This window comes from Sceloporus occidentalis, unplaced genomic scaffold (genome assembly GCF_023333645.1).
Source record: "Sceloporus occidentalis isolate IW3139 unplaced genomic scaffold, rSceOcc1.0.p SCAF_5, whole genome shotgun sequence".
NCBI classification, from domain to species: domain Eukaryota; kingdom Metazoa; phylum Chordata; class Lepidosauria; order Squamata; family Phrynosomatidae; genus Sceloporus; species Sceloporus occidentalis.
The window spans coordinates 136,417,164-136,434,722 of NW_028316985.1; the positions used below are offsets into that span (position 1 = coordinate 136,417,164).

A 17,559-nucleotide genomic window follows, 5' to 3' on the forward strand; every position below is an offset into this window, starting at 1 on the left:
TCCTCACCTTTTTCTCTTCCTTCTCCTCCTCTTCCTCCTTACTCTTCTCCCCCTCTTCTTCTTCTCTTTCTTCCTCTTCTCCTCCCTCTCCTCCTCCTCCTCCCCTTCTCCTTCTCTTTCTCCTCCTCCTTTCTCTTCTTCTTTTCTTTCTCCTCCTCCTTCTTCCTCGTCTTCCCCTCCTCCTCCTTCCTCTTCTCATTTTCTTCGTTCTCCCCTTCTTCTTCTCTTCCTTCTTCCTCTTCTGCTCCTTCTCCTTCTTTCTCTCCTCCTCCTCCTCCTCCTGCTTCTTCCTCTCCTGCTTCTTCCCCCTCTTCTTCTTCTCCTCCTCCTCTTTGCGGGGCGTTTGGGCTTTCCTTGTAACGTTGCCAGGCGCTTCAGCCTCCCTCTCTCCTCCTGCTGTCCTCTCCTGCTACCAGTTGCAGCGCCGGGGCTTCCCATCCAGCAGCCTGACATTGAGGGCGTCTGTTCCCCTCCTTCCTTCCTTCCCTGCTCCCTCCCTTTGCCTGGGCTCTTATGCCAATGAGGGAAGAGCTCGGAGGGCTCCTGACGCCAAGGAAGGAGGGAGGGAGGGAGGCAGGCAGGCAGGCGGGGCTGGGCTGAGGAGCTCTTCAGTCCCTGCGAGGCGCCGGCGGGGAGAGCAGCTGGCGCTGTCCACTGAGCCCGGGTGCTGAAGCTGGGGATCCTGGCCCGCTCTTCGCGGAGGGCATCGCCTGCCTCCCTGCCTCCTCTCTTCTGTCTCTCCGCCCCAGAAGCAACTTGGCCAAGGAGCTTATCCGACGGAAAGGGAGAGAGAGCTTGAGATCTGCCTTCCTCCTCCTCCTCCTCCTGAAAAGCCTCCAAAGCTGGGGCTTGCCTTCCTTCCACTTCTCTCCCCTGGACTCTTTTGTTGGCTGTTTTGCCTCCTTCCTTCCTGGCAACATCCCCCCGCCTCTCTCTTGCCTCCCTTTTGGGTCCTTTTGACTGTGGCTGCTGAAGCAGAGCCACTCAGAAGAAAAGAGGGAGATTTATTCTTCTGGCACCAGACAGGGACTTTTCTTCCTCTCTTTGGGGGTACACTCTTTTGGTGACTCTTCTTCCATCAGGTAAGAATATTTTTTTAAAAAGAAAGAACTGGGCCTGAAAGCCACCCAAAAGGGGGTCCTTCTTTTAAAAAAAGAGGTTTGTTGATGGAGCAGAATTTGGCAGTGATGACACGAAAGGAGGGGAAAGTTGGGAGCCTGTTGGGATTCATGCTTGAGTAACCCGGTTTGGCACCACTTTAAGTGTCTTGGCTCAAGGCTATGGAATTCTGGGAGTTGGAGTTTGTTGTGCCCCACAACAAACTCCAACTCCCAGAATTCCATAGCCTTGAGCCACAACACTTAAAGCAGTGCCAAACTGGGTTAGAATTTCACCATATCTCTCTGTGTGTCTTTTTCTGTCTTTCAGGGATCATAATGGTCTTAGATGAACAGAGAATAGAGTGAGAGACTTGGATGAGGGGGGCTTTGCTTGCAGCAAAGTTTCACACACAGACACATTTTTCAGCTCTTTCTTTTAAAATGTTACTTCATCCTGTGACAAAGGGAGGAGAGGTGGACAAGAAGAAGAAGAAGAAGAAGAAGAAGAAGAAAAGATTGATTTTGTTGTTGTCAGGGACCTTGATCCCAATGAGGAGGCAGCATTTGGTTCCAGTCAATCTCCCATTGATTCTCTTGTGGGGGAAAAGTGGCAGGGGAGTGGAAGGAGAGAAAGAGGAGGGGGTATGTAAGGTCAGTCTGGGAAGCAGTGACTAAAGCAGGCATTAGAAGGGATTTGTGAAATGAACGCCTGATGTGCCTCGGGGTTTGTGTGGCTGTGTATGTGCGTGACAGAGAGAGAGAGAGAGAGAGAGATCAGGAGTGATGCACCATGGCCCTGAGAACAATAAGGAAGGTCCCTGTGATGTGACATTTATGAAACTCCAATTGAATAAGGGCTTGTCCCTCCCCTTCCCAAGGTCAGCCCCAAGGGCTGAAAGTTCCCAGTTGTTTGTGCCACAATATTGATTGGCCAATGTCAGGCCTCCCTCTAGGCTAGGGGCAAACTCCGATCTACCCATTTCAAATTATTAGGTCTGTATGGTAGACTTTTCAGCGACTAGGAGAATGGGGAATCACAGGCAGCTGAAATGCCTCACAGAGTTTAACCTTTACCAAGCTGTTCTCTGTTCAAGGGCTGCCAGAATCCATTCTGTGCATAAACGGGAAGAATCGGGGACATTTTATTTTTATTTTTATTAGTAGTATTTAATTTTTATTAAAATTAAAATTCATATGACAACTGTTATGCAATACGTAAATCTATCTATCTATCTATCTATATTAGAATCAGGGATACTTTTAAGCCGGTTCGACAGCAACCAGCATCATTTGGAGCCATTTGGGAGGAAGGTGGTTGAACTGAAGAGAGGGGCAAATTAGTTCTCAGTAGTAGCATCATGATGCAGATCGTTTGGCAATCTAGCTAAAAAGATATTTTTCTTAATATGCTAAAGCACTCAGTAGGAAGGCCATGGAAATGATGTTCATATTCCAGCAGTTTCCCTTCGAACATTTAATCTCACTTAGATATGAGCTTGAAAGAAGGGAGCAAATCAAGTGCAAGTGTGGTCGAAAGCAGCATAACAACTTTTTCTTTTCTTTTTGCTTGAAGTGTGGTTAGCTAGAGTTGAAGTGTCGTATTAATAGTGTCTCCTAAAATAACAAGAAAGAGTTTGTCAGTAATTTAGAGACAGTCGGAAGTAAGACTAACAATTGCTTAACTCTGTGAGAAAGCATTTTGTATGCTAAATTATGTTAAATTAATACTAAAATTCCACCTTCAAGAATAAATAACTTCTCCACATAATAGCTGTTTCCCTTCTTACTTTAGGAATAAGCATAAAATGAAGGATCAGGATAGAATCTTGCTACTTTTATGGACTATTTACAGGTTTAATTAAAGATTAATTTTTCCTTTTTGAAATATCCTGTTTCTCAATGTGGTTATGTGGGAGGAATATAAATGATTGATGCTTGATTTCAAGTCTGTACAGAAAACTCTCATTAGTTACTATATAAATGAAGATAAGTCTATAAGCCAGTTATCCTGAAATGCCAAAACAGACATGCAGAGGGCCTGAGTTTGCAAATGTATTTTGAAAGAATCATTGCTCTCATGCAGATTTCCTAGTTAAATGCTTTAAATGGATAAGTCACAGTATTCACACTCTAGCGGAATAAATCGTTTAATCTTTATGTAGTCCAGAACATGTACTGTGTTCTAGAAAACTGCACATATCCAAGTGAGAAAGAGAAATTGATTTTAAAATGAAATCTCAGCAGAAATGGGAAAAGTTAGCTATTTGGCCTAATCACTCCAAATTTATCCATGTGAGAAAATGGTTCTACAGCAGGAACTGATTAATTCAAACAACTGGGAAAGAAATGCATAGCTGGATTGTCCTTTCTATCTTGCTTTCTGACTTTCGTCTCCCTTCCTAGAAGCTTTTTGGTGAATTTATTATCATTCAGGGGGTGTGCACACTGGCATAAAGGCCGGGCTGGGTGGAGTCGGGGTCTGGCATCGACATTGCATGCCACTCTACATGGCGCATGATATTACAGTGCTCCTTTGGTGCTACGTCCACACAACACAGAGCCAAAAGAGTGCCTTAAAGCCACGGCATCGCAGCTATCACACCCTTTCCAGGGCACAAAAGGAACCACTTTTTGCAGCTCCTGTTTGTGCCCTGGAAAGGCCAGATCAAGGCCGCAGCATGCGGTTACCACGATCCCGATTCAGCGCAGTTGGAGGTGGCTGCAGGCCGCCCCTTAGGGGTGGTCTGCTCAGCCTCTCAGTGAGGCTTGAAAAGTAAAAATGTCCCACCTTTGAAAGGAACTAACACAGAGACACACACATTTTTTGGAGAGGTCCTGCAGGCCTAGATTCAGCTCTGTTGAAGGCAGTATGAAGTAGACCTATGAACATACCTTATTTATCTTCCTTTTTCTTCCTAACTGCAAAAATGGCCCAAGACATTTAATGTTTGAAGCAAAACTTCTCATATGTTCCCCTAAGGTAATAAACATACAGCAATGTATGGAATAACCAGCAATTTACTACTCTTTAATGTTGCCATGTCAGCTTGCTTAATTGTGGAACCAGTCTTGAGCAGCTGTGGTTTTTAATTTAAACAGACCATATGCATCCAATTAGGAGAAGGCCTGACACTATGTAAAATGGCTCTGGTAACACTAGCTAGTTACCTTTACTGATGTCCCAAAATAATAGTGTTATTGTAGAGTAAGTGCTGGAACCTGTGTATCACTTAAAGTGGATTCAATCCCCAGTCCTTCAGAATGAGTTTGGCATGTGCATGCTCTCAGGCACTTGGCTCTGCATGTTAGTTACTTGGCTTGAGTCCAAAGTAGCTGAAAATCATCTCTGTATGAGCCTCCCCATGTTCTAAGATCCTCAGGCAAAGGCTTTTACTTTGGTTCCACCACCCTTATACACTTAGTAAGGACAAGAAATAAGGCTTTCTTAGTGGCTGCTCCCAGGTTGTGGAATTCCCTTCCACAGAAGACTAGACTGGCCCATGTGCTGCTCTCCTGTTGGTAGAAGAGGACCTTTTTATTTAGACCGACTTTTGGGCATTACCTATCTATGCAGATGATAGTGTTAATGGACTCCTTTCCCATTTCTTCTTATGTTTCAAATGTTTTTAATTCTGTGTTTGGCTTTAATATGTCATATATTTAATTGCTAATCTGTGCTGTCAGATTATTATTGATCGGTTTTAGTTATATTTTGCATAAACCTGTGTTGTAAGTTGTCTTCAGCCCTGCAATGGGAGAAATGTGGGATATAAAAGGGAAAAAATAATTAGAAATTATGACTAGCCATTCAGTTTGTGAATATGTACTTTGTACTGAGTTATTTCTTATTCATTTCATTGCATTTATATCATAGCCATCTTTAGTTTTATCTTCAGAAAAGGTAATCAGCTCAAGCTGTGCAGCTGGCTGAGGGGTGATGAATAGCTCAAAGTCATCTAGTGAACCTCTGTGACTGTGTATAGATTTGAACTTGGCTCTCTATAAGTCTAACTGCAACAACATATTAAGTTCAGTGATGGCTCAACTCCAGTTCCTATCTACATAGCCATTCTAAGATTAACAGGAAGCTAATTCCACACACACACACACACACACACACACACACACACACAGTAGCCTGGCATCATTGTCTTCTCTCTCAATAGACCTTAATAAACTGAAAATTATTTTTTTAAAAATATCAATGCCCTGAAGTACATAGTTTCCCACTGCCTGGTGAACATTATATAATATATGCATCTAGTCAAACATCTAATGAATCCAATGTCACATTCATGAAGAGACAGAGATAATATTGTTGCCCTTGTTAAAACATGACAACAAACCTATTATTCTTGTGGAATTTCAAATATCCAGAGGCCACATTGTGGGCCTGAGCAAAATATGCTTGATGTAAGTAATTATATGTGCACAGTACAAAGATAGGCATTTAGAAGTTATGCCAGGCAGAGGCTGAGTTGTGTTTACTCTGATCTGCCTTTCTGAGAATTTGTGGGGAAAATAAGCTATAAAAGAGTTGGCAAACTAAGTGCCCGAACAGACAGGCCAAAATAAAGCTGCTTTGGGTCACTTTTGAGGTATGCTCTTTAAATGACACAAGCATCTTAAGAGGCCAGAAGCTATGTCAAAGCTACACTGTAGTCCTTAGGACTGGAGCATGCCTTTGGCACAGCTTCCGACCTCTTAGGATGCATGCATCATTTAAAGAGCATACTTCCAAAGTGACCCAAAGCAGCTTTACTTTGGCCTATCTGTTTGGACCCTAAATTATTAACTGTTTACAAGAGAAATTCAAGAATGGTTCCTTATTACTAGTTGTTTGTTCTGTCAGTGTAAAGGCTGGTTCATACATTCACATTCTTTGCCCAACAACTGCAACATCAACTAATGACTGGCATATGTGTAAATGGGGCAGCAGAGATAAAACACTATGAGGCAACTTTGTATTGTATCTTGTATCATCTCAAAATCATGTCTTTCAATAGACAGTTCACAGTTGCCAGTCACTGAGTGTACAGTTGACAAGTGATGAGCAATATGTATTTAGTATCCAGACCATGACGATAAATGCATTTAGCAGGAATTAAATTATCCTGATTCATATGGAATACTGAAGTTGGTATGATTAGGGCTGAAACCTTTTTTAGTGGTATAGTGGTGAACATTGAAATTTAAATGCTTATCCTCACAGTAGTCACAGCCACTTCCCCAAGAAGAATCCAGTGTTTCAGACTGTTGTATCATTCATATCAGCAACCCAATTCTAAGCGTTTTCATCTTCACCAGGACAAGGCCTTTTGTAAAGCAAATCAGTCTTAATCACTCACTCGAGACCAAAGCATCACAACATTGCTTTACACCTAGGATTAGCTCACAATATTTTGTTGCTGAGGAAATCAATATTCCTCAGACTATTGTGAGGTTTGCACCAAAGTGCAGAGAGAATGGAGAAACCTGAGGGCAAGGCACATGACATCAAATTCTCTGCTAATCAAAATGCCTTAGTGCTTCATCCTGTGAGTTCTGGCTCCAGCACACCATTCCTGTTAAAATGACAGTCCACTTGTCTCAAATGAATTGAAAAGCTCATGTCTCCCATGAGTGATAGATCACTTGTGCAGCAAAACACATCTTGAAACGTGTAGTTCAGATTCTGCTTGTATTAAAAAAAAAAAAACCTTTCAGGGCTCATGACACAAGGAATTTTTTTGTTTTGTTTTTTTAATGACAAATCTAAAGCTCCTCCTTTACTTACCAAAATGCTTATAGCAGCAAACAGTAGCTTGGGAATGGATTTTCAGTGGGCAGATGCCATGAATGAGGGGATAATTAACCACTGCCCACCTGTGTTGTGTCCCTAATTTGGACCCCCTGCCTGTATTCACTGCTGGTTAGAAGAACAGAAAGGAAAATCCAAATTATTTAAATCAAAAGAGGTTTTGTGTCACATGTTTTTAGATGCGCCTGTACTTATGCTACTAAGCTTGGGTATCTGCATTGTTGCCCTTGAGTCAACCCTGACTCATGGCAAACCTGTGCGTGAGACATCTCCAAGACCCCTTGTCTTCCACTGCTCTGCTTAGGTCCTGTACATTGAGTGCAATATGAAGCTTCTTAATATTACAGTGTTGAAATTGTGCCCAGAACAGGGAGGTATAACTCACTGTCCTAGGCTGGATTTCATCATAGGATTTCATCATAGGATTTGGATGTTCATATTTTTTGCAGTTGGGGTATTTATTGCTGCATAAATCCGCCAATAAGCAAATTTCATTTTATTCACTTGACCATATTTAATCATGTCAAATTAGAAGCACTATGGTTTGTTCCTTTAACTTATGGAAGTACTAAGTTTAAAGAGTTAAGTATGAAATATGGCTGGCAAAGCTGATTGCCTGAAGGGAGTTAAAGTTCATTTTATTTGCATTTGAATTAATGAAGTGTGGTGTCCAGTAGGGTTTTATGGAAGGAACTTCAGCAGTGCTTGATATGTAGTGAAGTACATGAGAGGTACTTGAACATATGAAATGGAATGTGACTTAAAATTATGTATTAGCACAGTGCAGTAGTAATTTTATAATGTTATTAAAAATGTCCCTGGTTAGATTAGGTGTGTAGAATTTTTAGTTATTTGTGAGAATATTGGACCGATAGGCTTATACAAATAGCAGTAGATAAGTTAACATTTTCAGATGTGTGTGCTCTTACATTCATTGTTGTTTAATTCACACAATCTCTGCAAAGAAAAACAAATTGACTTCTAGAAAGATGCATTAAAAGTCACCTGATTGCCTTGTTGATGAACAGTCATTTCAGGCAAAAGATACAAAATGATGCATTTTTATGCACATTAACTATTTAACATAATCAGTGCTAATGAGATAGTGATGGATTTGTAGTCCATCCCATCTGACACAGGCCTAAGGGCAACTGTGGAAGGATGCTTTCTGTCTCTTGGGTGACTATGCAGTGGATGTGGCACAGTTACTTCAGGTACACCAGCACTCGCTTCCCAATGAGTAATTCTTCTTTCTCAAGTTCTCACAACTAGCAGTGCTTCTCTTACCCCTTTTTTATTTTCAATGAAAACACGCACACACAAAAGCATGCATGCACACATGCTTCCTCTCATTGGTGAGTCTTGTGAAAATGAGGATATGTGGTAATAATAAAAACAGGCTGACTAATAAATTAAGACATATTTAAATGAGCCATATTTAACCAGTGCCTTGCAACACTAATCCATAAAATTACTATTAATTACAAACTTACATTTTGAAAACATCTTTGTCTAGCTGTCTGAATCCCCTCAGTGGACAGGGGTCTACCCTGTTACATGTTTCTTTAAAAGCAAAAACATGGCATTATCACTAAGCAGCGAGTAAGCAGTGTCCTGCCACTGTACTTGCAGTGGTTATGTCTGGTGCATAAAACATGATCCTTCAACATTTTGGTTATACAAAGGTCATCTTCATGTTACTCACACATAATTCCAGTGCATATGGGACTTCTAAGTCACTTCACTGGGCTGAGTAGCTGTAGGCATACATTGCTTGTCTTAATGAACTACTTTCTCCATTATATGTTATGAAGAATTGCTTATGGGGAATGTTCTATGAGTTCATTAGGCCCCCTGGACTTTCAAGGGACCTCTGGATCAGTATTGATTCTATAAAAATTTATGTACATGGTAGATCTAAATGCAGCTATCCTTCTCAGCACTGGTCTTGATAAAAATCCTTGTCTTCAAGAGTACGTTCTGAATACAAAAAGAAAAAGAAAACAAAAAAAAAATCCATGTTCATTGTAGTAACTGTTAGCAATGTATGTGTGATTCTCAGAGAAGTGATATTCTGAGTAAATTATTATGTATGAAATAGCTCCAAGCTGATGTCAATCCAAACCTGAGAGTTGATGGGGTCATAAACAGATCAACAGAAAGTTCACCAGAGGCTACTGAACATTATATTCATTCTGAAAAAGCTTGTCTTGTTAGCTTTTTAAAAATCTTATTAAGGCCTGGGTGGCAATCACATAACCATAGAGCTGAAAAAGTGGAAAATTAAAACACAAAAAGTGAGCATTGAGACCCTAAATTTAATGAAAAAGATGTAGCTAGTTTGTAGAATGTGTTATTTGTGTACATAGTTCTAAATTCAAGATGATTTGCATGGTAACTGGGCATGTGGTGATGATTTTAAAATCTGCTTAGAATTTCTGGACTTTTCCACAAAGGTAATGCTGTCATCTATAGATATCTATATGCCCTGACATGCACTTTTAGCAGTCCACTATATCCAAGATTTTTCATGTTAGCATTCAACAAATAAATTCTTTGTGTGGTTGGTAGGATTGTCACACATTACACAAAGTAATTACACAGAAATGTCAAGTAATTCATAAGGATTTATGAATTAATCCTTAGTCTGTGGTTATGTTTTCAGTGAATGGATCTCAAGTGGGTGGGCAGGGAAGTGTCAGTCACACTTATATTTTAGCAAAGTTAATTTCAGTGGTTTCTGCTGTCAATAAATAAGGCAGGGACAAGATGGAAGACTCATTTGGCTAGATATATGATCATTTTGTTGTTATTAATTGCCTTTCAGTTGACTTCAAACCATGAGTTGACTTCTAACCAGAATGATCCTATGTAGGAGAGACCTCCAAGCCACCCTATTCTCAGTTGCACTGCTCTGCTCCTGCAGATTCATGGCCATGGTTTCTCTTATTAAGTCTATCCATCTGCAGTGTCTTCCTCTTTTTCTATTGCCCTCCACTTTACCAAGCTATGCAGTCTTTTCTAATGAGTCCTTTCTTCTCATGATATGGTCAAAATGCAACAACTTCATTCATCTTAGCTTCCAGGGAGAGTTTGGGCCTGATCTGCTCTAGGATCCATCCATTGGTCTTTTTAGCAGCCTTTGAACTTTCTGCATTGCCCATTTTAAATAACTTTTCCATATCTGCGACATTTTCTCCCAATATTATGGTGCCATCTGCATATCTCAAACTGTTAATATTCCTTCCTCCACTTTTCACGTCTCCCTCCTCTGAGTCTACTTCTGCTTTTCATATGATGTTTTTGGCATAGAAGTTAAATTACAATTGGAAACCATGCCATTTCTTCATATTCTGCCCAACAGTAGCCTCTTATCTTGATTATATCTTAAGTATCAGGACTATCAAATGTTGTGGCACACCCATTTTTAAAATAGAGATCCATAGTTCCCCATGATCTACACAATCAAATGCTTTGTTGCAGTCTATAAAGCACAAACTAATCTTCTTTTGAAACCTAGCATATGTTTGCTGTATGATTCCCAGTGCATCTTCCTTTCCTGAACCCTGTTTGGACATCTGACAATTTGCATTCCATATACTATATAGTAAGAGTCTTTGTTAATAATAATAATAGTAATAATAATAATAATAATAATAACATTTTATTTATATCCCGCCTCTCCAACAGGATCAAGGCGGCTTACAGTGGTAATAAAATACAAACAATACAAAAGTAATCCCATTATCCCCTCCCTCCTAAAACAACATCATAATAATTCTTACATAGCAATAATTTATTGTATAATTTTAAGCATTACTTTGCTTGTGTGAGAAGTCAATGCAATGGTTCTGTGATTACTGCAGTTCCTGGTGTCTCCTTTCTTGGGGGTTGGAATATATATTGAACATTATATGATCACTAGCCCTTCTTTAAGATAAATAAGAAAGCAAAGTATTGTCAATTGAAGAGCAACATATTTTTTCTTACCAATTGCCCTTTAAATTACAAAAGTCATTCAACATATTTTGAAAACAATGCATTTAAAACCTAGAATATGCTTTTTATATAACCTACAATTAACGGTGAGTCTTCACTGCCATTTACTTCCATTCAAAGTAATTACTTAGGAGAACGGAATTGTGAACAAAGTAATCAGAGATGGGATGTAAAATTTTAAATATGTTTGACAAAAATAGAAACACTTCTGGGTTCTGAAATAATTATTTATACTAAAGATGTGTGTGGGTATCCTTTTTTTAAAAAATGTGAGTTTTTAAGAACAATGGTTGAACTGTTTCACAAAGTAGGGGAAACTGGCTTTTTGAAAGAGATAGTTGTGGCTGCAAGTCTTTCATGCACTGTTCCACTTATGAAAACAGCTTAATGGGGACTGAAAATACTCCTAGCATTGCAGAGGAAATTATCCAGTTACATAGGGTTAGGGTTAGGAAGAAACATTCACTTATAGAACATTTTTTGCAGAATATCTATCTATAATTTTTTGAATTACGCTACATCAATGTAATTTGATACCAGGTTTAATAGATCATTCTAGCATTAAGTTAGTCTGAATTAGATAAGTAGTATAATACTTTTTGCCTACTGTATATTAATTATTAACTCATGGCAACCATGTAGTTGAGACATCTCTAAGGCCCAGTACAGACTGACTTGAAAGGCCGGCCTGGGGGTGGAGTTAGGGTATTGTGTCTACATGACGCATGCCCCAACTCTGCCCTCCAGGGTGCCCTGATGCTGGGCACTACTCCACACGGTGCACGGCAACATGGTGCTCCTCTGACACTGCATCCACATGACACAGCACTGAAGGAGTGCCATATAGTCTCTTCCATAGTGCTCCTGTATGGATGCAGCACCAAAAAAGTGCCACATAGCCACAGTGCCACAGCTATGGTACCTTTTCCAGGCTCTTTTTGCACACTGGAAAAGCAAGATCTTTTGTGGCTCCTTTTTGCACTTTGAAAAAGTTGGATCGGGGCCATGGCATGCGGTTGCCATGCCCCCGGTCTGGCTAGGAAAGGGGTGGCTGGAGGTGTCTCTTAAGGGCTGTATGTACAGCCCCTAAGATTCCCTGTCCTCAACTACTCTGCTCAGGCCCTCCACGTTCATGCCCATGGCCTGTCTGATCGAATGTAACTGTCTGGCATGTATAGTTTTTAGTGGGTTTTTCAGGCTATGTGGCCGTGTTCTAAAAGAGTTTATTCCTGATGTTTCACCAGCATTGTGGCTGGCATCTTCAGAGAATGCTGACCTGGAAGAGAATGTGTGTGTGTGTGTGTACACACACAGACACACAGTGTGTGACCCTGGGTAGGGAGGAGTGATTCCCATGTTATTCTGTGTATTGTTCTGTTGTTAATGGCAGGGCCTCAGCATAGGAGGATATGCAAAAGAGGATTAGTGTCTGCTAATTGGTGATCATTGTCTGCTGGGAAAGCCTCTGACCCTGAGTGGTTTCTCATTTGCATTTGCTGAGTCCTGATTTTGGTGTTCTTCAGGATTCCTGTTGATGTTGTCCAAGTGTTGTAGATTTCAATGGCTTCCCTGTGCATTCTGCCCAGACAGTTGTTGGCATGGTCCAGAATTTCAGTGTTTTCAAACAGCATTTTGTGCCCAGGATTTCAATGTCTCTCATGTTCCTTGATTAATGTTTGGACACTGTGTTTGGTGGTCCCTATAAAGACTTGTCTGCAGCTGCACATTATGTGGTAAATTCCTGCAGCTGTGAGAGGGTCTCTCCTGTCCTTCACTGAGCGCAACATTTGCTGGATTTTCTTGGTCGGTTTGTAAACCATTTGGAGGTTGTATTTCTTCACCACTTTCCCTATTCTGTCTGTGATTCCTTTGATGTATGGTAGAAATACCTTCCCTTTGGGTGGCTGCTTGTCTTCACTCTTCTGGGGTTATTCTGGGTCTGGCAGTCCTACAGATGTCTGAGCTGGAATAACCATTTACCTGTAGAGTCTGGACTAGGTGCTTCAATTTATCTTCCAAGAAATGGGGTTTGCAGATGCGTTTTGCCCAGTCTACCAGTGTTTTTATTGTGCTTCTTTTTTGTCCTGGGTTGGAGGTCTTGTGCAGGTATCTGTCTGTATGTGTAGGTTTTATGTATACTGTGTGACCCAAACGTTGGTTTGGTTTGAGGATGACTAGAACATCCAAGAATGGCAGTCTTCCTTCCTTTTCTTTTTCCATAGTGAATTGGATGTTAGGATGGATGTTGTTCAGATACTTCAGGAACATGGTCAGATTGTCTTCTCCATGGCTCTAAATGGTGAAAGTGTCATCCATGTATCGGAATCAAGTTGTGGGCTTTTTCGGTGCTGTTTCCAGGGCTTGCTTTTCAAAGTGCTTCATGTAAAAATTTGCTATCACAGGGCTAGAGGGCTTTCCATTGCTACCTCATCTGTCTGCTCATAGAATCCATTCTCCCACTGGAAATATCTTGTGGTCTTCCTCTCATTCTACAGTTCTCTCTAGCTTTCCCAGCATCATTGTCTTTTCGAATGAATCATGCCTTCTCATGATGTGCCCAAAGTATGATAGTCAATTATGTCATCCTGGCTTCCGGGAAAAGTTCAAGTCCCATCTGTTTGGGGACCCATTTGTTTGTCTTGCTTTGCAATTTCATGAGAAGATTGGGAAAACACATGGAAGAAAAACAAATAAAATTACAGCTTCTCAAGACCTAAAAGAAAATTATGTTAAAATCTTTAATATATGGTACTACACACTGCAAAAGGTAGACAAGGTATATAAATTGGGGGGAAATAAATGTTGGAGATGCCACAAAGAAATTGGTATGCTATACCATATGTAGTAATCTTGTCCCTATATATAGACTGGTTTAGTGTGTGTGTGTGTGTGTGTGTGTGTGTATATATATATATAGGTTTAAAACTCACATAGTGATACAGAGAATATTTAGGATACAATATCCCTTAGTTCCTGAGTTCTATTTGCTTCATATGACATCCACCTTTAAAAAAGAGGATGAAGATAAATACAGGAGAATATACTAAGTCACTGCTACAAGATTAGCGAAAAAATTGAAAACGGAGGAGCAGCCACCAATAGAAGAGTGGATACAGAAAATTAATGAATTAAGAGAGATGGACAGGTTAACTTTCATGCTAAACAACAAATCATTTCAGACAGTAGAAAGAGACTGATTACCAATTCTGGAATATTGGAAAGAATTATGGGATATAAATAACAATCTTTTTCAGAATTAGAAAACAATAGCAATGCAGATACAAATGCTGATAAATGTGACTAAACATACATAAATATCATTATATATCAATACACATAACACTATGTAAATCATCAGAAGGACAGATAACACAAATGATAGACGAGGAAAACTGAGAGAGCAGTCTATTAAAAGATCCTACTCAGGGAAAAATGTGTGGGAAGAAGTATTACAATTGAATTAAACTTTAGATCTGTACATGTTAATGGAGGGAAACCAAGAAGTTAATATCATCCAGGCATAAAAGTTTATATGTAGATATAATATAAGGAAATGATTGAAACTAGGTAACGGAGGTGGGATTTACATAGAAGAAATTATTCTATGTAGATCTGGAGAAAAAAAGGAAGTCATATTTGAGAATGTTCAATGTAATTGTGATATAGGAGTTACGTATATGTAAGACTGAATTATGTTTATGTTAATGTTAATAAAAAAGGAAAAAAACAAAACTGTTCTTCAACAGAGGTCGCATCTGCACTGCATAAATAATCCAGTTTGATATCACATTAGCTGCCTTGGATCAATGCTATGGAAGTCTGGGAACTGTAGTTTTGTGAGATAATTAGCCTTCTCTGTCAGAATGCTCTTGTGCCACAACAAACTAGAGTTCCCATAATTCTGTAGTATTTGAAGTGGTGTTAGACTGCAATATTTCTGCAGTGTGGATGTAGCCAGAGTGAGCTTACAAGTTAAAATCCTGTACATAAAAATACACAGAATACAAACTAGGTTGCAATACATTTTTAAGGGTATGATGCCTGAAAGTGGTGCACCTGAACAGACTTACAAGGAATGAGTAATATAAAAGCTTCATCACTGCTGCATAGAATGGGAGAAAGAATTTCTCTGCAAGATGGTGCAACTTCTGACCACTATGCTCTTAAGGATGGGTACTTGGGAACACTAAGTTCAAGTGGAGATGGACTGAAAATTTATTCTCTAAAAAGAGATCTTCTCAATCTCTCTTTAAAAAAAGAAAACTCCTGACCTTTCTCTTTAGGTGTGGAATTTAATGCATTCATTTATTTATTGTGTTCCAATATTTCTTTTCATTTCTCCATTAAGACACCTTTGTTATTTAACTCTGATGCTGTCACCTGAGAGACAGACTCCTATAGATCTCCATGGAATAGGCCCTTAGTGGCTTTTTTGTTTTGTCCTGGAAGATGATGTAATATTACCTCTAGAGATCACATTGAGTCAAAACAATTATAACTTTGGAAGAAAAGAAAAAAACTCCTGTCTTTCTTTTTGTGATGATTAAAAAGAGAACAATGATGTCTAGGCTTTGGAGACTCATGCAGATACTTGCATTGAGACACTTCTCCCTTACTGTCCTAATTTTTCCAGAAAGTTGGCCCAGGATAAGCTGACAGAAGTCTCAGTAATGGGAGTCAAACTTGCTATCTTCTCTGTCTTCATTATTCAAATCTCATTTCGTGAACACTGCCCCTTTCTCAGGATCAGCTGTCAAATGTAGGACCTTCAGGGCAGATACTTATAAAGGAAGATGGGGGAGTTATCAGCTCCTTATAACTAGAGAAGGATGGGAGAGCAGGAAATGCTCAAAGAAGCAATCAGTTGTTCTTGGGGCTCTTTAATGTGATACAGTTATAATGATATGATTCTACTATAACTGTCATGGTCCTTTCTCCCTTACTGTCTGGGATTTGCAGTTTAGGGAGGAGTGTTGAGAATTCTCAGCCACAAAGCCCAGCATCTCACCAAACTTCAAACCGAAAGATTCCGTGGGATGAAGTCACTGATGCAGCCATAGCAGTTAAGGTGACATCACAGTGGCACCATTGTATAACGTGAAAGGCCCCTCTTTAAGTTTGCATCAGTGGTTACATGAGTTATTAATTAGTGCTGCTTATGACTGCCCTATCAGACAAGCACAAAATACAAACGGAGAGGCCTGGTAAGCCTTGCTCTGGCTTTAACATTTGCCCAGTGACTCCTTGGATGAGAGACTGCCAATGAATGCCAGGTGATATACATTATATTTCAGAGGAAGGAACTGACAGAGCTACTGCTGAGGATTCCTTGCCCAAGAAATCCTATGAAATCTATGGGGTCACCATATGTTGATAGGTGACTTAAAGGCACACACACACATACATATATCTAATGTCAAGAACAAAGCTTTTGAATCAACTGCATAATCTCCCCATTTAGAATCAACTGCCTTAGATGATAAATCATCTATAATCAGTCCCCTTTTTCTAATGGGAAAGGCATAATTACATGATACCATGACCGTAAAATAGCAAGGAATATTTTTACTTCTTTGGAGTGTAACTGTAACTTTTAAAGTTACTCTTTAAATTGAGATGTATCTTCCTTAAATGATGGAGGGGGTTTCACATGGTTCAAGTGCTGGCTCACCATACTACTGCCTTGTGTTCAGTTGTGATCATTAAGGCAATGAGTAGGTAGATGGGAAAATAATGTTTGTTTGTTTTTTCACAACACAGTGCAGCACTCGGATTTTTTTAAAAAAAGGAGAGTAAAGGAAACAAAACTATTTAATTATTTTACAGAACTTGGAAAGTGAATACTGTGTTTACTCTAAATGTTAGCATAAATGTATCTCCAATTGTAGCTAGCTAGATTTGGGCTGGAAACAATAACAATATTAAATTACTTTTAAACAGTAGGTTCCCAAGCTATAATCTACTGACCCAGATTTCTAGCTTATTACTTTTCTATCTATCACCATATACAATTTCCTTCTTAATATGCTGAGAAGGATATTCACAGTCTGAAGCCAATGTAGGTGGGATGTCATTCTTCTTATAATAATCTCAATTGATTCTCCCATTGTGCCCTTCATATTCTCTGTAAACTGGACAGCAGGAGTCCCCATGTATGCATTTGCTTTATCTTTTGTCCTTCATACAGCAGTACAGAAGAGAACAAGGATTGTGTGATACTCAGCTGGGTCCTTATAATGGGTATTTAGGACTAGAATTATCTTTCTTATCTTTTCTTGACTCACCTTTTTGCAATAATGATCTTTGGGCCTTAGGATTCTACTGCAACTGCTGTGGTTGACATACCGATTTTCAGCTACTGCTGCTTTAGGCTCAGTTGTAACAACCTAATAGTGAAAAACTCTTTATCCCTGTGCTAATCTCCAAACTCATACAATCGTCAGCCAGAAGGTTTTTAAAAAACATAAAAAGCAATCCACAGAGTATTATTTGTAGATAGGTCATGCAGCCTTACATTGTAGCCTTTTAAGAAGAAAAGACTTCACAAGCTACAATGGAGTGCTGAAATACAAATCCTTAGACTTTTGGTCTTCCACTGTTCTTGTAATCCATTAGCATTACATTAAAATTCTTGATCAGTCAGTTTTAATCTGATGATTA

General features: G+C 39.6%; 1 protein-coding gene across 3 annotated transcripts in view; it reads left to right on the forward strand.

The window, feature by feature from the left end:
• The first annotated feature begins 587 nt into the window (after positions 1 to 587).
• FSTL5 (follistatin like 5) overlaps positions 588 to 17,559 on the forward strand; it is a 424,501-nt gene continuing 407,529 nt past the window's right edge. For 2 of the 3 annotated variants that reach the window (XM_089525584.1, XM_089525583.1), the window contains exon 1: positions 588 to 1,082. The gene's annotated coding sequence lies outside the window, so the exon portion shown is untranslated. The remainder of the gene's footprint in view (positions 1,083 to 17,559) is intronic. The other variant, XM_089525582.1, reaches the window with a different exon arrangement.